Source organism: Scyliorhinus torazame, chromosome 9 (genome assembly GCF_047496885.1).
Source record: "Scyliorhinus torazame isolate Kashiwa2021f chromosome 9, sScyTor2.1, whole genome shotgun sequence".
NCBI lineage: Eukaryota > Metazoa > Chordata > Chondrichthyes > Carcharhiniformes > Scyliorhinidae > Scyliorhinus > Scyliorhinus torazame.
The window spans coordinates 38,717,362-38,740,874 of record NC_092715.1 but is presented as its reverse complement, the minus strand read 5'-3'; positions in this window follow the sequence as shown (position 1 = coordinate 38,740,874).

The following is a 23,513-nucleotide window of genomic DNA, read 5'->3' as shown; positions in this document are numbered from 1 at the left end:
GACCAAGAAAGCAATATATTAAAACCAGAAACTTTATTCGTGATATACAAAGAATTCCAGTTTATGAATAGATGCTATGATTTTTTCCAGTTACCTGATCCGCAGACTCCTCATAGAAATGAATGTAGATGTCAAGGGGTCAGTACACTTTTGTGCACTGATCGTCGTTGGGTAATTGAGAGGGAAACACAACGTTGGCAGCTTGCAGCTGAGGAACAATTTAAAATGGATGACAAGGTCAGTCTCGGTGATTGCCTCCTACTCCATCACTGCGATACACTGAGTGCCTTACCTGGTTTGCTTCCTGGCAAATAGCACCAATTCAGCTAGAAATCCACGGCAGTTTTTTTAAATCGACCCCCAATCCCAAAAGTGAACTTGAGAGGAAATAACCTTGGTATGGGCTTGATTTAAAGCTGGATTTTAGAGTTGAAAGAGTGTTCCCTCAGAAGAATGTTCCACGGATTCTCCCAGCTGGGAGTAAATTTATCCAGATTTCTAACAATGAAGTGCTGCACAATAAGGTAGTGTTGACAGCTCTCAAAATACTTCTTCGCAAGTCTGTGTATGGTGTGACTATGAATCAGATTACCATCTCTTATAAAGTGAGCATTTCAATTCAGTGAACAACCTTGGGAAGAATAACTGGCAACAGTCATTTTCTCCTTTAGACTAATTTTACTATCACAACATGCACTTTTACCAGTCTCGTGACATGACATAACAGCCCAAAGCTGAACATGCCATTATTGAAACCATACATGCACCATCTGTTATGTGACTGACAAACGGAGCACAAAAGTCACTTGGGTATTTTTAGCAGGTCATCTCTGGAATGTGCCTTTTAGACCTTGAAAGGTTAAACAATGTAGAAAGCAGCTGCCAGACAGCAACGGGCCTCCCCAAACGTGTGGTATAATCAAAAATAGTAATGTGCTGTTATAAATATCTGGAGATGCATGTGTTTGTGGAGTGGTTTTCTTTTCCTTAGCGCGAGTGGCATTGTCATTGTCAAAAACAGCCTTGGTCAAAATCCTTTGGGATATGAGAATTGAAATCCCAGGCAATGTCTCCGTGCCTTACATCAGCGCAAACAATAGCCAATTCTTTCAAACCTGCCAGCACCCCCTTTGAAATAATGTCGAAAGGAATTTATTTCAAATGTGTTAAGTATTCATTTCCTGTGTTACCCAACCCTTTAACTCGGGGTGGGGGCGATGTAGGGGATGGGAAAGAGAACTGTACAATGTATGGCACGCATCATCTTTCAGAAAATCATCAGAGCAGCTCTGGCAAGACGAATTATGTTGAGAGACATATCATTGAGTCACATGTTCATTAATAAAATAGGGCTGGATTCTCCGGGCTCCCCGCCGTGTGTTTCCCGGCGGGGGTGCCGGTCGCTGTCAATGGGATTTCCCATTGAATCCACTCCGCGCCCCCGGGAAACCCGCGAGCGGGTATGCCCTGTTTTGTAAGGGCCCCGAAGAATCCAGCACGAGTTTTAAGGATACAAAATAATAAAGTTTATTTACTATAACAATATATACATAGCAGTAGCAGTAACTTCCCTTGCTACCTTCTCCTTCCTCCTGGTTCCTGGACTGGCCAGCTTATTTATAGTAGGAGTTTCTCCGCCCCCCTCATTGGGGAAGTTCATACTCCCATAGGATTGTGGGATAGTCATTAGTCCCCAGCCAATCGTCAGTAGGCAGGTTATAACATCCCTCCCCCCCAAAGTCCAAGGAATCCACCGTAGGCCCTGGCGAAGGAAGGCGTCGAACTCGTTTGGCCGCAGGCCGGACGCCATTTGCACGCGGCGCTGGATCAGGCGGCGTATAACGAGACGGAGACCGGCGCTTCCGTGATGAACGGCGCGGTTGTACATCCACGGCCTGTGGACCCGAGGATTCCCCCTCTGATTCATCCTGTGTCTCCATCTCGGAGTCAGAGTCTGCTGCCTCCGTCATGTCAGCGTCTCTGTCCCCATTCGGTCCCGTCATGACCTGCGCAGGCTTTGAGTGAGGCACCAGTGGAAGATTTGGAGGACTACCTTCCCTTGTTTCTGGTCTTTGCCACTGTTGAACTGAGCTCCGGGGGCGGGGAATCTTTTGCGGGGATGATCTTCTGGACCGGACGTGGTCTACATGTTTTCGCTGGAGACGACCCTGGGCTTGCACTTGGTACGATATAGGGCCCGTTTGGCGAAAGATTACCCCAGGAACCCATTGGGCACCACCAGCAAAATTCCGAATGAACACTGGGTCACCGGGTGCAAACTGCTGACTCGGCCAATGCCGAGAAAAACCATGTCCTGCTGTTCTTGTGTGCGGCGTACTTTTGCGCCAATGTCCGGGAAGACCATACTAAGGCGGGTGCGAAGTCTCCGGCCCATTAGGAGTTCTGCGGGAGCTACCCCAGTCACTGTATGGGGGGTGGTCCTGTACGTAAACAAAAACCGAGCCAGTCTCGTGTCCATTGATCCGGAAGACTGCTTCTTTAGGCCTCTTTTGAATGTTTGCACTGCACGCTCTGCCAACCCATTTGAAGCCGGGTGTTAAGGGGCAGTGCGGATATGGCGGATGCCGTTCATCTTTGTAAACCTAGCAAACTCCTCACTCGTGAATGGAGTGCCATTATCCGTGACCAGCACCTCGGGGAGGCCATGCGTGCTAAATGATAAACGCATTTTTTCCAATTGTTGCGCAGGACGTTGTCCCCTGCATCTTATGCACCTCCAGCCATTTAGACTGGGCGTCAATTAGTAGAAGGAACATGGATCCCTGAAAAGGGCCTGCGAAATCTGCATGTAAGCGTGCCCAAGGCCGCCCTGGCCATTCCCAGTGATGTAGGGGCGCGGCCGGCGGAAGCTTCTGATGCTCCTGGCAAATGGAGCAGTTTTGGGCCACCTTCTCAATGTCGGTGTCGAGGCCTGGCCACCAGACATAACTCCAGGCCAACATTTTCATCTTGGTCACGCCCGGATGCCCATTGTGCAAGTCTGATAATATCAGCTCCTGGCCTTTTTCCGGGACAACCACACGCGTCCCCCACAAGAGGATGCCGTCTTCCACGCTGAACTCTGACAGCTTGGAGGAAAATGCCCGTAACTCGCCTGGAAGCTGTCTATGCTGCCCACCATACAGGACTATGTGCCGAACCTTTGACAGGACTGGCTCCGTCTGGGTCCACTCACGGATCTGTGATGCCGTGACAGGCAAGGTGTCCATAAAATTTAGGGTTGCGACCACCTCACCGGCCGTGGGGGTCGACATGGGGCCGGTCGATAAAGGCAATCGGCTCAGTGCGTCGGCATTTGCTATCTGCGTACCTGGTTTGTGCTCCAGAGAATACTCATATGCAGCAAGCAACAAAGCCCAGCGCTGGATCCGTGCAGAAGCAATGGGCGGTATCGGCTTATCCTCTCTAAAGAGTCCCAGCAGGGGCTTATGATCAGTCACGATAGTGAAATGGCGGCCGTACACATACTGGTGGAAGCGTTTCACCGCGAAAACCACTGCCAGGCCCTCCTTCTCGATCTGCGCGTACTTCTTCTCCGCTGCAGTCAATGTGCGGGAGGCGAAAGCTATCGGTCGCTCGGCCCCGTTCTCCATCTTGTGGGACAGGACAGCCCCAATACCATACGGGGATGCATCACATGTGACGAGCAAAGGCTTTCCCGGATCATAGTGGGTTAGTAACCCAGACGACGACAATTGTTGCTTTACCCGCCGGAAAGCGGTTTCTTGCGGCTGACCCCAAACCCAGGTGTGATTTTTCTTTAGCAGCAGGTGTAAGGGGGCCAGCGTAGTTGCCAGATTGGGGAGGAACTTCCCGTAATAGTTTACGAGACCGAGAAAAGAACAAAGATGCGAAGTGTCAGTCGGGGTGGGGGCATGTTGAATTGCACGCACCTTCTCTGCGACGGGGTGCAGACCCTCGCGGTCCACCCGATAACCTAGGTAGACTACTTCTTTTGCCTGAAATACGCACTTTGTGTGACGTAAACGGACTCCAGCCTCCGAAAGGCGTTTAAGGACAGCCTCCAGATTTTCCAAATGCTCTTGCTCCGACGTCCCTGTAATCAACACGTCATCTAGGTAGACAGCCACACGTGGTAAACCTCTCAAAATGCCCTCCATAACACGTTGAAAAATTGCGCAGGCAGAGGATACTCCAAAGGGCAACCGTGTATATTCATACAGGCCCCGGTGTGTGTTAATTGTTACATATGGTCGGGAGGCAGGGTCCAGCTCCAACTGCAGGTAGGCGTGACTCATATCTAATTTTGTGAATGAGAGTCCGCCTGCAAGCTTCACGTAGAGATCCTCTATGCGAGGCATTGGGTATCGGTCGAGTCGGGAAACTGTATTCACTGTAAGTTTATAGTCGCCACACAAGCGAACTGTGGCATCTGGCTTCATTACTGGCACAATTGGTGCTGCCCAGTCAGCAAAACGGACGGGCCTGATAATACCCAAACTCTCCAAACGAGTGAGCTCCCCTTCTACCTTCTCGAGCAAAGCGTAAGGCACTGGGCGCGCCCGGAAATAGCGCGGTGTGGCTCCTGGTTCAACTTGGATACGGGCTACGGCCCCTTTTATTTTCCCCAGACCAGGCTGGAATACCTCTGGGTATCGTCCTAGCACCTCAGTCAACCCTCCAGAAACTGTTTGGAGGATGTGCTGCCATTGCAACCGCAAATGGCGCAACCAGTCCCGACCCAACAGGCTGGGCCCATGGCCACGCACTACGATAAGTGGGAAACGCCCCTCCTGGCGTCCATAGACAACAGGGGTCATTGTAGTTCCTGCAATGTCCAGTGGTTCCCCCGTGTAGGTGGCCAACCTGGCCTGTGAGTCAGTTAGTGTAAGGGTCTGTATACCCTGCTTGATGCGGTCGAATGTCCTCTGGGCGATCACGGAGACTGCTGCGCCAGTATCCAACTCCATCTCCAGCGGGTGGCCATTGACCCGTACTGTCACCTTAATGGGGGCCACACGGGGAGCTGCCACACAATGCAGCTGCAGGCAGTCGTCCTCCGTCTCCACGTCCTCAGGAGTGGTCGCCGCAGGTTCATCCACATGGAAGGTACGGCCTCTGGGCTGGTCCCAGTTACGGCCCCTGGGCTGGTCCCAGTTTCGGTCGGAACGACGGCGCCTCTGGCGTCCCCAGGACCGCCGTCCGCGACGGGGTCGGCGCCTACAAGTCTGACACGGACATGGCTCCTCATCCATTGGCTCTGGAGAAGGCTCCCTTCGGGGAGGAATGTCCGATGGCCACTGGCGTCGGTCTGGTCGTTGCCTCGCCCAAGGTACCGCAGGAGTGCGGGGGGACGTTTTTGGGCGGAAAGGGTTTCGCCCCAAGGCATGCACTTCCATTCCCTGTAGCTCCTGTACTCCTCGCTCTGCGCTCTCTCGGGACAAGACTATTTGTATTGCCTGTTGAAAAGTCAATGTTGGCTCCGCTAACAACTTTCTCTGGGTGGCCGCATTGTTAATACCGCAAACCAAACGGTCGCGTAACATTTCTGACAAGGTCTCACCATAGTCACAGTATTCCGCAATCCCGCGTAGCCTGGATAAAAAATCGGCAAGGGATTCTCCAGGGGTCCTCTCAGCGGTATTAAACCGGTAACGCTGGACTATCGTGGACGGGGTTGGGTTAAAGTGTTGCCCCACTATATTCACAAGTTCGTCAAACGTTTTGGTGTCCGGCGCAGCTGGGTACGTAAGGCTCCTAATCACCCCAAACGTATGCGGCCCGCAGGCGGTGAGCAATATGACCACCTGGCACTCGTTTTCAGTGATATTGTTTGCCCGGAAATAGTAACGCATCCGTTGCGTGTACTGGTTCCAGCTTTCCGGCGCAGCATCAAAAACATCCAAACGTCCGTACAGAGGCATGGTATAATAGAAAACAACTTCCAACCTGTATCCAACAAAAATCCAGGGAGGTGGCTTCAGCAGTGTAGACAGCTATTCACTTTAACCTTCATCGCCAGTTTTGTAAGGGCCCCGAAGAATCCAGCACGAGTTTTAAGGATACAAAATAATAAAGTTTATTTACTATAACAATATATACATAGCAGTAGCAGTAACTTCCCTTGCTACCTTCTCCTTCCTCCTGGTTCCTGGACTGGCCAGCTTATTTATAGTAGGAGTTTCTCCGCCCCCCTCATTGGGGAAGTTCATACTCCCATAGGATTGTGGGATAGTCATTAGTCCCCAGCCAATCGTCAGTAGGCAGGTTATAACACCCTGCCAACGGGAAAAGACACTCCCAAACTCCATCCGCAATATAATTACAGAACAGTTCTGTCTGAAGTTAATTCTCTGTCACAAGATGGCAGAACACAAAAGGAACAATGTTCCTCCTGCAGGATGTTTGAGGTGAGGGATGCCGTTAGTGTCCCTGCTGATTTTACCTGCAGGAAGTGCTGCCATCTCCAGCTCCTCCAAGACCGAGTTAGGGAACTGGAGCTGGAGTTGGAAGAACTTCGGATCATTCGGGAGGCAGAGGGGGTCATAGATAGCAGCTTTAGGGAATTAGTTACACCAAAGATTGGAGATAGATGGGTAACTGTAAGAGGGACTGGGAGGAAGCAGTCAGTGCAGGGATCCCCTGCGGTCGTTCCCCTGAGAAACAAGTATACCGCTTTGGATACTTGTGGGGGGGACGACTTACCAGGGGTAAGCCATGGGGTACGGGCCTCTGGCACGGAGTCTGTCCCTGTTGCTCAGAAGGGAAGGGGGGAGAGGAGCAGAGCATTAGTAATTGGGGACTCGATAGTCAGGGACACAGATAGGAGATTTTGTGGGAGCGTGAGAGACTCACGTTTGGTATGTTGCCTCCCAGGTGCAAGGGTACGTGATGTCTCGGATCGTGTTTTCCGGGTCCTTAAGGGGGAGGGGGAGCAGCCCCAAGTCATGGTCCACATTGGCACTAACGACATAGGTAGGAAAGGGGACAAGGATGTCAGGCAGGCTTTCAGGGAGCTAGGATGGAAGCTCAGAACTAGAACAAACAGAGTTGTTATCTCTGGGTTGTTGCCCGTGCCACATGATAGTGAGATGAGGAATAGGGAGAGAGAGCAATTAAACACGTGGCTACAGGAATGGTGCAGGCGGGAGGGATTCAGATTTCTGGATAACTGGGGCTCTTTCTGGGGAAGGTGGAACCTCTACAGACAGGATGGTCTACATCTGAACCTGAGGGGCACAAATATCCTGGGGGGGAGATTTGTTAGTGCTCATTGGGGGGGTTTAAACTAATGCAGGGGCATGGGAACCTGGATTGTAGTTTTAGGGTAAGGGAGAATGAGAGTATAAAGGTCAGGAGCACAGATTTGACGTCGCAGGAGGGGGCCAGTGTTCAGGTAGGTGGTTTGAAGTGTGCCTACTTCAAAGCCGGGAGTATACGAAATAAGGTAGGGGAACTGGCAGCATGGGTTGGTACCTGGGACTTCGATGTTGTGGCCATTTCGGAGACATGGATAGAGCAGGGACAGGAATGGATGTTGCAGGTTCCGGGGTTTAGGTGTTTTAGTAAGCTCAGAGAAGGAGGCAAAAGAGGGGGAGGTGTGGCGCTGCTAGTCAAGAGCAGTATTACGCCGGCGGAGAGGATGCTAGATGGGGACTCATCCTCCGAGGTAGTATGGGCTGAGGTTAGAAACAGGAAAGGAGAGGTCACCCTGTTGGGAGTTTTCTATAGGCCTCCAAATAGTTCTAGGGATGGAGAGGAAAGGATGGCGAGGATGATCCTGGATAAGAGCGAAAGTAACAGGGTAGTTGTTATGGGAGACTTTAACTTTCCAAATATTGACTGAAAAAGATATAGTTTGAGTACATTAGATGGGTCGTTTTTTCTACAGTGTGTGCAGGAGGGTTTCCTGACACAATATGTTGACAGGCCAACAAGAGGCGAGGCCACGTTGGATTTGGTTTTGGGTAATGAACCAAGCCAGGTGTTGGATTTGGAGGTAGGAGAGCACTTTGGGGACAGTGACCACAATTCGGTGACGTTTACGTTAATGATGGAAAGGGATAAGTATACAACGCAGGGCAAGAGTTATAGCTGGGGGAAGGGCAATTATGATGCCATTAGACGTGACTTGGGGGGGATAAGGTGGAGAAGTAGGCTGCAAGTGTTGGGCACACTGGATAAGTGGAGCTTGTTCAAGGATCAGCTACTGCGTGTTCTTGATATGTATGTACCGGTCAGGCAGGGAGGAAGGCGTAGAGCGAGGGAACCGTGGTTTAACAAAGAAGTGGAATCTCTTGTTAAGAGGAAGAAGGAGGCCTATGTGAAGATGAGGTGTGAAGTTTCAGTTGGGGCGATGGATAGTTATAAGGTAGCGAGGAAGGATCTAAAGAGAGAGCTAAGACGAGCAAGGAGGGGACATGAGAAGTATTTGGCAGGTAGGATCAAGGAAAACCCAAAAGCTTTCTATAGGTATGTCAGGAATAAGCGAATGACTAGGGAAAGAGTAGGACCAGTCAAGGACAGGGATGGGAAGTTGTGTGTGGAGTCTGAAGAGATAGGAGAGATACTAAATGAATATTTTTCATCAGTATTCACTCAGGAAAAAGATAATGTTGTGGAGGAGAATGCTGAGACCCAGGCTATTAGAATAGATGGCATTGAGGTACGTAGGGAAGAGGTGTTGGCAATTCTGGAAAGGCTGAAAATAGATAAGTCCCCGGGGCCTGATGGGATTTATCCTAGGATTCTCTGGGAGGCCAGGGAAGAGATTGCTGGACCTTTGGCTTTGATTTTTATGTCAGCATTGGCTACAGGAATAGTGCCAGAGGACTGCAGGATAGCAAATGTGGTCCCTTTGTTCAAAAAAGGGGAGCAGAGACAACCCCGGCAACTATAGACCGGTGAGCCTCACGTCTGTAGTGGGTAAAGTGTTGGAGGAGATTATAAGAGACAAGATTTATAATCATCTAGATAGGAATAATATGATCAGGGATAGTCAGCATGGCTTTGTAAAGGGTAGGTCATGCCTCACAAACCTTATCGAGTTCTTTGAGAAGGTGACTGAACAGGTAGACGAGGGTAGAGCAGTTGATGTGGTGTATATGGATTTCAGCAAAGCGTTTGATAAGGTTCCCCACGGTAGGCTATTGCAGAAAATACGGAGGCTGGGGATTGAGGGAGATTTAGAGATGTGGATCAGAAATTGGCTAGCTGAAAGAAGACAGAGGGTGGTGGTTGTTGGGAAATGTTCAGAATGGAGTTCAGTTACAAGTGGCGTACCACAAGGATCTGTTCTGGGGCCGTTGCTGTTTGTCATTTTTATCAATGACCTAGAGGAAGGCGCAGAGGGGTGGGTGAGTAAATTTGCAGACGACACTAAAGTCGGTGGTGTTGTCGACAGTGTGGAAGGATGTAGCAGGTTACAGAGGGATATAGATAAGCTGCAGAGCTGGGCTGAGAGGTGGCAAATGGAGTTTAATGTAGAGAAGTGTGAGGTGATTCACTTTGGAAGGAATAACAGGAATGCGGAATATTTGGCTAATGGTAAAGTTCTTGGAAGTGTGGATGAGCAGAGGGATCTAGGTGTCCATGTACATAGATCCCTGAAAGTTGCCACCCAGGTTGATAGGGTTGTGAAGAAGGCCTATGGAGTGTTGGCCTTTATTGGTAGAGGGATTGAGTTCCGGAGTCGGGAGGTCATGTTGCAGCTGTACAAAACTCTGGTGCGGCCGCTTTTGGAGTATTGCGTACAGTTCTGGTCACCGCATTATCGGAAGGACGTGGAGGCTTTGGAGCGGGTGCAGAGGAGATTTACCAGGATGTTGCCTGGTATGGAGGGAAAATCTTATGAGGAAAGGCTGATGGACTTGAGGTTGTTTCGTTGGATAGAAGAAGGTTAAGAGGAGACTTAATAGAGGCATACAAAATGATCAGGGGGTTGGATAGGGTGGACAGTGAGAGCCTTCTCCCGCGGATGGAAATGGCTGGCACGAGGGGACATAGCTTTAAACTGAGGGGTAATAGATATAGGACAGAGGTCAGAGGTAGGTTCTTTACGCAAAGAGTAGTAAGGCCATGGAATGCCCTACCTGCAACAGTAGTGAACTCGCCAACATTGAGGGCATTTAAAAGTTTATTGGATAAACATATGGATGATAATGGCATAGTGTAGGTTAGATGGCTTTTGTTTCGGTGCAACATCGTGGGCCGAAGGGCCTGTACTGCGCTGTATCGTTCTATGTTCTATGTTATGCTGCATTTATCAGGGAACTGAAAAAGGATACGTAGGAAGAATAACTGCATTTGCCTTGAAAGTACTCAGTACATCCCGAACCACCTCATAGTTAATAAACTGCAGTAGTCACTGTTGCTACATAGGCAAATGTGGCAGCCAATTTGCACACAGCAAGATCCCACCAAAGAAAATTAATCTATTGTAGTGGCTTCAAGAGAGAAATAAATCGGCTCTTCAAATCATACCAAACAGAACCATCGATATATCGGGCAGGATTCGTCATTTGGTGACTTTCTGGGCCCGGGTCACTGCCCGTGTGGAGTTTGCACGTTCTCCCCATGTGTGCGTGGGTCTCACCCTCACAACCCAAAGATGTGAAGGGTAGGTGGATTGGCCACGCTGAATTGTCCCTTAATTTAAAAAAAAAAGATGATGCTCTGAATTTTTAACAAAAAATAGAATTCTCTGTTTGGGAATCTATGGGCTGGATTCTCCAATTTCCGATGCCGAAGCCGAAATTCCATTCGGCGATTGTCCAGGGAATCTGTTTTTACGGCGAAATCGGGGACGGCGCCGTTTGTCGGATGCTCCGCCCCCTCAAAAATGGCGGCATCGCTGAATACGCCGCAACCGTTGGGACGGCCTCAGGACGTCAGCTGAGGCCCTCCCCTGATGCTCAGCCCCTGATGGGCCGACTTTGGTCGTAAGACTAGACACCTGGGGCGAGATTTTCCGACCCCCCACCGGGTCGGAGAATCGCCGTGGGCCGTCGTGAATTCCGCCCCCGCTGCCCGCCGAATTCTCCGAAGGGAGAAAAGGCGGCAGGGCGTCAATCGGGCCGCACGCTTCGGAGAATGACACGGGTGGGCACGAGGCAATGGATTTCGGGGCTGCTGATATTCTCCCGTCTGGATGGGCCGAAGTCCACGGGTCACGTCGGCGGAAATCAAAACACCTTTAAATCGGTGTCAACCAGTGCTCAAGGTTGACGCCGACCAGCGTGGAGATGGGTGACGGCCTGGGGGGTTGGCCGTTGGAGAGGTGATGGCGTGGCCGCAGTCTGTATGTGTGGGGGAGAGGTGTGTGTAGGGTCGTGTGTGTGTGTGTGTGCGGCGGGGGGGCGGGGTTAGAGTGGAGTGGGCTCTGGGGGAGTGCCGGGAGGGGGATGAGTGCCGGGGACGGGAGGATGACTGCCGGGGAGGGGGACGGGGGGACGGGGGACGGGGGGGGAGGTCCGTGCCGGGGAGGGATTTGGGGGGAGGGGTCCATGCGGGGAGGGGGACGGGGGGGACGGGGGTCTGTGCCGGGGAGGGGGGCGGGGAGCTGCGTGCCGGGGAGGGGGACGGGGAGGTCCGTGCCGGGGAGGGGTGCGGGGAGGTGCGAGCCGGGGAGGGGAACGGGGAGGTGCGTGCCGGGGAGGGGGACGGGGAGGTGCGTGCCGGGGAGGGGAACGGGGAGGTGCGTGCCGGGGAGGGGGACGGGGAGGTGCGTGCCGGGGAGGGGGACGGGACGGGTTCCGTGCCGGGGAGGGGGGCGGGGAGGTGCGAGCTGGGGAGGCGAACGGGGAGGTGCGTGCCGGGGAGGGGGACGGGACGGGGTACGTGCCGGGGAGGGGGGCGGGGAGCTGCGTGCCGGGGAGGGGGACGGGGAGGTCCGTGCCGGGGAGAGGGGCGGGGAGCTGCGTGCCGGGGAGGGGGACGGGGATGTCCGTGCCAGGGAGGGAGACGGGGAGGACCGTGCCGGGGAGAGGGGCGGGGAGCTGCGTGCCGGGGAGGGGGACGGGGAGGTCCGTGCCAGGGTGGGGGGCGGGGAGGTGCGAGCCGGGGGGGGGGGGGGGGGGAGGTGCTTGCCGGGGAGGGGGACGGGACGGGGTCCGTGCTGGGGAGGGGGACGGGGAGCTGCGTGCCGTGGAGGGGAACGGAGTGGTCCGTGCCGGGGAGGGGGGCGGGGAGCTGCGTGCCGGGGAGGGGGACGGGGAGGTCCGTGCCGGGGAGGGGGACGGGGAGCTGCTTGCCGGGGAGGGGGACGGGGAGGTCCGTGCCGGGGAGAGGGGCGGGGAGGTGCGTGCCGGGGAGGGGAACGGGGCGGTCCGTGCCGGGGAGGGGGGCGGGGAGGTGCGAGCCGGGGAGGGGGATGGGGAGGTCCGTGCCGGGGAGGGGGACGGGGAGCTGCTTGCCGGGGAGGGGGACGGGGAGGTCCGTGCCGGGGAGGGGGGCGGGGAGGTGCGAGCTGGGGAGGGGGACGGGGAGGTGCGTGCCGGGGAGGGGGACGGGACGGGGTCCGTGCCGGGTAGGGCGGCGGGGAGCTGCGTGCCGGGGAGGGGGACGGGACGGGGTCCGTGCCGGGGAGGTGGCCGGGGGGCGGGGTCCGTGCCGGGGAAGGGGGCGGGAAGGTGCGTGCCTGGGAGGGGGACGGGGGACGGGGGTTCGTGCCAGGAGGGGGACGGGGAGGTGCGTGCCGGGGGACGGGGGGGGCGGTCCGTGCCAGGGAGGTGGCCGGGGTGGGGTCCGTGCCGGGGAGGGGGGGCGGGGAGGTGCGTGCCGGGGAGGGGGACGGGGGGATGGGGTTCGTGCCGGGGAGGTGCGTGCCGGGGAGGGGGACGGAGGACGGGGGTCTGTGCCGGGGAGGGGGACGGGGCGGGGTCCGTGCAGGGGAGGTGGCCGGGGGGGGGTCCGTGCCGGGGAGGGGGGCGGGGAGGTGCGCGTCTGGGAGGGGGACGGGGGGGGGGTCCGTGCCGGGGAGGGGGACAGAGGGGGATCCGTGCCGGGGAGGGGGACAGAGGGGGATCCGTGCCGGGGAAGGGGATGGGGAGGTGCGTGCCGGGGAGGGGGACGGGGGGGGGAACGGGGGGGGGGTGGCCGTGACGGGGAAGGGGACGGGGGGGGGTTCCGTGCCGGGGAGGGGGACGGGAAGGTGCATGCCGGGGATGGAGGGTGTGAGGGCAAGTGAGTTGGTCCACCTGGCCAGGTGCCAGCCTCCAACAGTCGGACCCATGCGGTCCATGTCACCTGGCTGGGGGGAGGAGGGGGTATGGGCAATGATGACATGTCGTCGTTCCCCCACCCACCCCACCCACAGGCCGTCATGTTTTCCGGTCAGCCAGCGATGTTGGCCACCGTGGTGGCAGCCGCTAATGTCCATGTTGCCCTGGATGAGGAGGAGGAGCGTGCCAGAGAGGCGGCGCAGGCTGCCGCAGAGGGGCAGGCGGCAGCCGCCCAGGCTGGAGGGACACCTGACCGACAGGGCGAGGAGGGGGAGGAGGACGTCGCGGCCCCACGGCAACGGAGGCACCCGAGGGCGCCCCGTGTGTACCGGCCCCGGCTGTCGTACCAGGACCTCACGGACCGGGAATGCAGGAGACTCCGGATGAGCCGGGAAACCCTGGCACACATCTGCCACCTGCTGGCACACCTGTCACCGCGTGGCACTGGCGGGGAGCACCCTCTCCCCGTGTCCGTCAAGGTTACGGTGGCCTGAACTTTTATGCAACGGGGTCATTCCAGGCACCGAGTGGGTACCTGTCCGGCATATCGCAGACATCGGTGCATCGGTGCATCCGGGCAGTGACAGATGCCCTTTATGCCATGGCGCACCGCTACATCCGCCTCCTTGTGGACCGGGCCAGCCAAGATGCCCGGGCCGTGGTCTTCTCTGCCGTGGCCGGGTTCCCCATGGTCCAGAGCGCGATTGATGGGATGCACGTCGCCGTGCGGCCACCTGTAGATAACGGGGCCGTGTTCACCAATAGGAAGGGGACCTATTCGATGAACATACAGGTGGTCTGCGACCACCGCACGATGATCCTGCACGTCTGCGCCCGTTACCCGGGCAGTGTACACGACTCATACATGTTGTCGCGGTCATACATTCCCGGCATGTACGAGGGACGCCATCCCCGGCTGAGGGGCTGGTTGCTGGGCGACAGGGGCTACCCATTGCGATCATGGCTGATGACGCCTATACGGAGGCCACGCAATGAGGCGGAGAACCCCTACAATGATGCCCATGTAGCGACAAGGGGAGTGATCGAGAGGTGCTTTGGCGTGCTGAAGATGCGTTTCAGGTGCCTGGACCTCTCTGGGGGCGCCCTCCAGTATCGGTCAGATAGGGTCGGCTGCATCATTGTGGTGTGCTGCGTCCTGCACAACATAGCCCAGCAGAGGGGCGATGTGCCGCAGGCAGAAGAGGGCGGAGTGGAGGAGCAGCAGGAAGAGGCGCAGTCCTCCCCAGATGAGGTGGATGGGGGCAATGGTCAGGGCAGACGGGCGAAACATGGGCGGGTGGCTGTCCACTGTTACCGGCTGGCCCAGCGGGCACGGGACAGGCTGATAGACGCCCGCTTCACTGACTAGATGGGCGTGGGAATCGGGTAGTATGGCCACAGACCGCACACTATGGCAACACCCGACCACCCACACCCCCCCACCCATCCACCCACCCAGCACCCTTAGCCCCCTCCGCAACCCCACCCACCCCACCCGCATGCACACCACCCCCCCATTGCCGATCCACCTGCGGCACAACGGCCGGGCTCACACAGTTGCCGGTGGACGCATGTCTATTGGAGGCCATGGAGGATGATGACAACGCGCTCTGCGATGAGCTCCTGGCTCCACATCGTTGGACGATGTCTGACCCATGGCCACAGTACCACCATCCACCCGGACCATCCCTGCATGCGGCTGTGACACTGCAGCGCACGGTCCCGTCCTCCGCCCGGGGGGATGTTGATGGCGGCCCAGGGGGAAGGGGGCAGACTCACCTGGGGCTGAGGTAAGACCACCCCTCACACACACACTTGCGCTCAACGTACATGACACCCCCGCACGCTTTGGACAGAGCACAAAGGCAGCTTCTGTAGGTGTAACATTGCCTTTAATAACGAAAGCAGTTCATGCACGTGCCCTAGCCCCTAAAACTCATCTGTGCCCTGCATCCGTGCCAACTTACTCAGTGTCTAATTGTTTGGCCTTACGGGCCCTTTGACTATGCCTAGGTGGTTCCCCAGACGGTACAGCAGAACTGGAGGTGGACTCCTGCGATTCCTGCCCTCTGACACGGGATCCCTTTGGCGGCCGTTTCCTGGGGCGTCCTGCCCTAGATGGGCCAGGCTGCGGCCCGGGCGACTGGGATGGCGAGCTGCCAGCCTGTCCTGCCCGTTGCCCACCCGATGCACCTGGGACGGAAGGGTGGGAGCCCGAGGTGTTGAGGTGTTCCGGGACCACCCCAACAATGGGACCCAGAACGGGCCCCAGCACCTCCTCCTCCCTCGGGGTGCCCGATGGCCTCCAGGCCTCTACATGGGTAGGGGATGCGAACGGACTGGCCATCCGACGCCCCCCCCCCCCCCCCGACATCTGGCGCTGACAGTCCTGGAGGCCCGTGCTGGTATCGACAAGGGTCTGAAGGTTTGCAGCCATGGAGCTCAGGGGGTTGGCAATCCCTGTCTGTGACTGTGCGACGCCGGCTCGCACATGGGCAATGGTGCCGATGCCCTCAGCGATGGCCTGCTGAGACTGGGCCATGGCCTGCTGAGACTGGGCCATGGCCTGCTGAGACTGGGCCATGGCCTGCAGAGACTGGGCTATGGACTGCTGAGACTGGGCCATGGCCTGCTGAGACTGGGCCATGGCCTGCAGAGACTGGGCTATGGCCTTCAGAGACTGGGCCATGGCCTGCTGAGACTGGGCCATGGCCTGCTGAGACTGGGCCATGGCCTTCAGAGACTGTGCCACGGAGTTGAGCCCCTCTGCCATCTGCCGCTGGCACTGGCTCATGGCCTCCTGTGAGAGGGCAGCCATGTCCTGGGCCACAGACGCCGCCTGCACGGAAAGCCCCAGGCCTCGCAAACCGCTCCCCATGTCTGACACCATCGCACCAATTGCCTCCACCACGGACACCACCCGTGCGGTGTCGGCCTGGGTGGCACGCATGACCGGCACCACTGCCAGCTCCTGGATGCGGGTGGACTCCTCCAACTGCAACTGCAGCCACCACAAGCTGGCCGTCACCCTCTTCGCTCGTCCCAGGTTAGGTGATTGCATCGGACCTATGCGTGGGTGTGGTAACTCCAGGAACCCGGGATCCATCTGGGCGGCAGATGTTCGCATGCGCCGGGCTTCCCTCCGACCATCCGGCCCCTCTGCTGCTCCTTCCTCCACCTGCTGTACCGGGACAGCTGTGTTGTGCGCACCAGTGAGTGTACCCGACGCCTCATCACGAAAGTGCCCAACCGAGGTGAGGGTCTCTGCGATGGTGGAGGGTGTTGGTGACAGCAGTGGCGTTGTGTGGTGCGCATTGTCCGGCTCTGAGTCCATGGCACTTTGGGGTGGCGGTTCGTCTCCACCCATCCAATCTGTGTCACTGTCCTGTATTTCAGTTTCCTGGGTAGGGGTGTCCTGGGTTGTGGTTTCGTGGCTCGGCTGTGATGGGGGCCTGTGGCTGCCCCTCTCGTCGCTGGGTGGCACACGCCTGCGCCGCCGCACCCGCGTGAGACGGGGGCGTCATCTCCCTGTTGCTCCAGGTCTCTCCGTCTCCCGTGGTCTCCGAGGGGCATCGTGAGGGCATCGCATGCCAGAGGATCCGGGTCTCTCCGTCTCCCGTGGTCTCCAAGGGGCACCCTGCGGGCGTCGCATGCCAGAGGGTCCGGGTCTCTCCATCTCCCGTGGTCTCCGAGGGGCATCGTGCGGGCGTCGCATGCCAGAGGGTCCGGGTCTCTCCGTCTCCCGTGGTCTCCGAGGGGCATCATGCAGGCGGTCTGCATCTGCGGGGATGGGTGCCTCGACGTTTGCTCCTGCGATACACAATGAAGCATGCATGGTTAGACACGCAGGCAGTGATCAGGGGATATGGGGGAGGGGGGAATATGGGGGATGGGTGATATGGGGAATATGGGGGAGGGGCTATATGGGGATATGGGGGAGGGGAGATATGGGGAGGGGGATATGGGGACGGACTGTCGGTGGCTCACTTGCTGCTCGGCCCCCGACCTCTGCATCAGCAATCTCCCGGTCCTCAGGTCCGCCAGCCAGTTCCAGGGCCCTTTCCTCATGTTCGGTCAGTGGCCACTCATCAGACGGGCCTCCTCCAGTCCTCACATGCTCCCTGGTGTTGTGTGCGCGCTTATCCTGTGGGGGTGGTGCAGGGGTAAAAGGCAACAGTGTTAGACAGGTATATGAATGCACGCCATCGTTTGCGCGTGTATGGCAAAGGTTAAGGTTAGGGCTGGATTCACGTGGGGATATGGGGGAGGGTGATATGGGGGAGGGTGGATATGGGGGATATGGGGAGGGGGGATATGGGGAGGGGGGATATGGGGGAGGGGAGATATGGGGGATGGGGGATATGGGGGATATAGGGAGGGGGGATATGGGGGAGGGGGGATATGGGGGAGGGGGGATATGGTTGAGGGGGATATGGGGGAGGGGGATATGGGAGATATGGGGGAGGGGGGATATGGGGAGGGGGGCTATGGGGATATGGGGAGGGGATATGGGGGAGGGGGGATATGGGAGAGGGGGATATGAGGGAGGGGTATGGGGAGGAGGGATATGGGGGATATGGGGAGGGGGATATGGGGGATATGGGGAGGGGGATGTGGGGCGGGGGATATGGGGGAGGGGGGATATGGGGCAGGGGGATATGGGGATGGGGATTTGGGGGATTTGGGGGAGGGGGGATATGGGGAGGGGGGACATGGGGGACATGAGGGAGGGGGATATCGGGGGGTGGGGATATGGGGGAGATGGGGGATGGGGGATATGGGGGAGGGGGGATATGGGGGGAATATGGGGGAGGGGAGATATGGGGAGGGGGATATGGGAGAGGGGGGAAATGGGGGAGGAGGGATATGGGGGAGGGGGATATGGGGGACATGAGGGAGGGGGCATGTGGGGGAGGGGGATATGGGGTATATGGGGGAGGGGGGATATGGGGAGGGGGGATATGGGGGATATGGGGAGGGGGATATGGGGGAGGGGGGATATGGGGACGGGCTCTTGGTCGCTCACTTGCTGGTGGGCCCCCGACCTCTGCATCAGCAATCTCCCGGTCCTCAGGTCTGCCAGCCAGTTCCAGGGCCCTTTCCTCATGTTCAGTCAGTGGCCTCTCATCAGCTGGGCCTCCTCCAGTCCTCACATGCTCCCTGGTGTGTGCGCGCTTCTCCTGTGGGGGGTGGTGGCAGGGGTAAAATGCAACAGGGTTAGACAGGTATATGAATGCACGCCATCGTTTGCGCGTGTATGGCAAAGGTTAAGGTTAGGGCTGGATTCACTTGGGGATATGGGGGAGGGGTGATATGGGGGAGGGGGGATATGGGGATATGGGGAGGGGGGATATGGGGTATATGGGGAGGGGGGATATGGGGGATATGGGGATGGGGATATGGGGAGGGGGGATATGGGGAATATGGGGAGGGGGGATATGGGGGAGGGGGATATGGGGAGGGGGATATGGGGAGCGGGATGTGGGGGAGGGGGGATATGGTTGAGGGGGGATATGGGGAGGAGGGCTAGGGGAGATATGGGGAGGGGGATATGGGGAGGGGGTATATGGGGAAGGGGATATGAGGTGGGGGTATGGGGAGGGGGATATGGGGAGGGAGATATGGGGAGGGGGCTATGGGGGCGGGGGATATGGGGGAGGGGGATATGTGGAGGGGGGACATGCGGCAGGGGGATATGGGGAGGGGGATATGGGGGTGGAGGGATATGGGGGATATGGGGAGGGGGATATGGGGAGGGGGATATGGGGGATATGGGGAGGGGGATATGGGGGAGGGGGGATATGGAGAGGGGGGATATGGGGAGGTGGGATATGGGGGAGGGGGATATGGGGGAGGGGATATGGGGCACATGGGGGAGGCGGCATATGGGGAGGGGGATATGGGGTATATGGCGAGGGGGGATTTGGGGGAGGGGGGATATGGGGACGGGCTGTTGGTCGCTCACTTGCTGGTGGGCCTACCGACCTCTGCATCAGCAATCTCCCGGTCCTCAGGTCTGCCAGCCAGTTCCAGGACACTTTCCTCATGTTCGGTCAGTGGCTTCTCATCAGCTGGGCCTCCTCCAGTCCTCACATGCTCCCTGGTGTTGTGTGCACGCTTCTCCTGTGGGGGGTGGTGGCAGGGGTAAAAGGCAACAGTGTTAGACAGGTATATGAATGCACGCCATCGGTTGCGCGTGTATTGAAGAGGTTAAGGTTAGGGATGGATTCACTTGGGGATATGGGGGAGGGGTGATATGGGGAGGGGGGATATGGGGAGGGGGCATATGGGGGAGGGGGATATTGGGAGGGGGGATATGGGGAGGGGGATGTGGGGGGATATGGGGAGGGGGATCTGGGGGAGGGGGGATATGGGTGAGGGGGGATATGGGGGAGGGGGGATATGGGGGATGGGGGAGAGGGATATGGGGGATGGGGGATATGGGGAGGGGGCATATGGGGAGGGGGATATGGCGGAGGGGGGATATGGGGGATGGGGACAGGGGGGATATGGGGGATATGGGGGAGGGGGGATATGGGGAGGGGGATATGGGGAGGAGGTATGGGGAGGGTGGATATGGGGGATATGGGGAGGGAGGATATGGGGGGGATATGGGGGATATGGCAGAGGGGGATATGGGGGATATGGGGAGGGGGTATACGGGGGATATGGGGAGGGGGATATGGGGAGGGGGTATATGGGGGAGGGGGGATATGGGAGATGGGGATATGGGGATATGGGGAGGGGGGATATGGGGGAGGGGGGATATGGGGAGGGGGATATGGGGAGGGAGGATATGGGGAGGGGGATATGGGGGATATGGTGGAGGGGGTATATGGGGGATATGGGGCAGGGGGATATGGGGCGGGGGATGGGGGGATATGGGGAGGGGGATATGGGGAGGTGGAATCTGGGAGTGGGGATATGGGGGAGGGGGAATATGGGGGGATATAGGGAGGGGGATATGAGGAGGGGGATATGGGGAGGGGGGATATGGGAGGAGGGGGATATGGGGAGGGGGATATGGGGGAAGGGGGATATGGGGGAGGGGGATATGGGGGAGGGGGATATGGGGGATATGGGGGAGGGGGATATGGGGGAGGGGGGATATGGGGGATATGGGGAGGGGGATATGGGGGATATGGGGGAGGGTGCATATGGGGGAGGGGGGATATGAGGTATATGGGGGAGGGGGGATGTGGGGGATATGGGGAGGGGGATATGGGGAGGGGGGATATGGCGGATATGGAGGAGGGGGTATATGAGGGATATGGGGGAGGGGGATATGGGGGAGGGAGATACGGGGGGGATATGGGGGAGGGGGATATGGGGATGGGGGGCTATGGGGGAGGGGGGATATGGGGAGGGGGATATGGGGAGAGGGATATGGGGAGGGGTGATATGGGGAGGGGTGATATGGGGAGGGTGATATGGAGGATATGGGGAGGGGGATATGGGGAGGGGGGATATGGGGGATATGGCAGAGGAGGGATATGGGGTAGGGGGGATATCGGGGGATATGGGGGAGGGGGGATATGGGGAGGGGGGATATGGGGGAGGGTGGATATGGGGAGGGGGATATTGGGAGGGGGATATGGGGAATGGGGATATGGGGAGGGGGATATGGGGGTATGGGGGCGGGGGGATATGGGGGAGGGGGGATATGGGGGAAGGGGGATATGGGGAGGGGATATGGGGAGGGGGAATATGGGGGAATATGGGGGAGGGGGTATATGGGGAGGGGGATATGGGGGAGGGGGCATATGGGGAGGGGGGATATGAGGTATATGGGGAGGAGGGATGTGGGGGATATGGGGGAGGGGGGATATGGGGGAGGGGGATATGGCGGATATGGAGAAGGGGGTATATGAGGGATATGGGGGAGGGGGGATATGGAGGATATGGGGAGGGGGATATGGGGGATATGGCGGATATGGAGGAGGGGGTATATGAGGGATATGGGGAGGGGGGATATGGGAGAGGGGGGATATGGGGGATATGGGTGAGGGGGATATGGGGGAGGGGGGTATGGGGGTATGGGGGATATGGGTGAGGGGGATATGGGGAGGGGTGTTATGGGGAGGGGGATATGAGGGAGGGGGATATGGGGGATATGGGTGAGAGGGATATGGGGAGGGGGATATGAGGTATATGGGGAGGGGGGATGTGGGGGATATGGGGAGGGGGATATGGGGGAGGGGGATATGGCGGATATGGAGGAGGGGGTATATGAGGGATATGGGGGAACGGGATATGGGGGAGGGAGATATGGAGGAGGGGGGATATGGGGGAGGGGGCTATGTGGGTGGGGGGCTATGGGGGAGGGGGGATATGGGGGAGGGGGGATTTGGGGAGTGGGATATGGGGAGGGGTGATATGGGGGAGGGGGGATATAGGGGTTGGGGAGAGGTATATGGGGATGGGGGATATGGGGAGGGGGATATGGGGGATATGGGGAGGGGGGATATGGGGAGGGGGGATATGGGGGATATGGCAGAGGGGGGATATGGGGTAGGGGGGATATCGGGGATATGGGGAGGGGGATATGGGGAATGGGGATATGGGGAGGGGGATATGGGGGTATGGGGCGGGGGGATATGGGGAGGGGATATGGGGAGGGGGATATGGGGGATATGGGGAGGGGGGATATGGGGAGGGGGATATGGGGAGGGGAAAATGGGGGTGGGGGATATGGGGAGGGGGATATGGGGATATGGAGGATGGGGGATATGGGGAGGGGGATATGGGGGAAGCGGGATATGGGGGAAGGGGGATATGGGGAGGGGGAATATGGGGAATATGGGGGAGGGGGTGTATGGGGAGGGGATATGGGGGAGGGGGCATATGGGGAGGGGGGATATGAGGTATATGGGGAGGAGGGGTGTGGGGGATATGGGGGAGGGGGGATATGGGGAGGGGGGATATGGCGGATATGGAGGAGGGGGTATATGAGGGATATGGGGGAGGGGGGATATGGGGGATATGGGGAGGGGGATATGGGGGATATGGCGGATATGGAGGAGGGGCTATATGAGGGATATGGGGAGGGGGGATATGGGAGAGGGGGATATGGGGATATGGGTGAGGGGGATATGGGGGAGGGGGGATATGGGGGATATGGGTGAGGGGGATATGGGGAGGGGGGATATGGGGAGGGGGATATGAGGGAGGGGGATATGGGGAGAGGAATATGGGGGAGGGGGGATATGGGGCATATGTGGAGGGGGAAAAGGGGGGAGGGGTGTTATGGGGATATGGGGAAGGGGAAATGGGGGATATGGGGAGGGGGATATGAGGGAGGGGGATATGGGGAGGGGTATTATGGGGAGGGGGATATGGGGAGGGGATATGGGGAGTGGGATATGGGGAGGGGGGATATGGGGGATATGGGGGAGGGGGGATATGGGGAGGGGAGATATGGGGGATATGGGGAGGGGGATATGGGGAGGGGGGATATGGGGGATATGTGGAGGGGGAAAAAGGGGAGGTGTGTTATGGGGATATGGGGAAGGGGATATGGGGGATATGGGGAGGGGAGATATGTGGAGGGGGGATATGGGGATATGGGGAAGAGGGGGTATGGGGGATATGGATATCGGGCAGGGGGGGACTCACCCTGGCTGCCCTGGCGAGGTCGTTCACCTTCTTGTGGCACTGGGTGCCTGTCCGTGGTGTCAGGGCCACAGCGGTGACGGCCTCTGCCACCTCCCTCCACAGACGCCGGCTGTGGCGTGGGGCGATTCTGCGGCCGTGTCCGGGATACAGGGCCTCCCTCCTCTGCTCCACTGCGTCCAGGAGCGCCTCAATGTCGCGGGACTGGAACCTCGGGGCTGAGCGGCGGGCGGCCATCCGGTCGGGTCTTCTGGTCGTGTGGGGTGAGCAGCGCGTCTTATGAGCCTTCACGCCGTGCGGCGTGAACCACGTGAGCCAGCGCGGATAGCGTCACATCGCTGCTAGCCCATTCCGGGCCGGAGACTTTGCGACGTTTGGGGCGGCGTGATTCAGGTGGGATTTGCGCCGTTTTGGGCGCTGGTCGGCGGACATCGCGCCGATACCGGAGAACTTCGCCCCTGATCTTGATCTAGCCTCAAAATCGGAGAATCCAGCCCTATATAATCCCATTTGCCAGCTCTTGGCCCATTGCCTTGAATGTTATGATGCACCAAGTGCTCATCGAGGTACTTTCCAAAAGATGTGAGGAATCCACCTTCCCAGGCAGTGCATTCCAGACCGTCACCAGCCTCTGGTTAAAGATTCTTTCCTGATATCCCCCCTAAATCTCCTATCCGACTTTGAACATGTGTCCGCTCG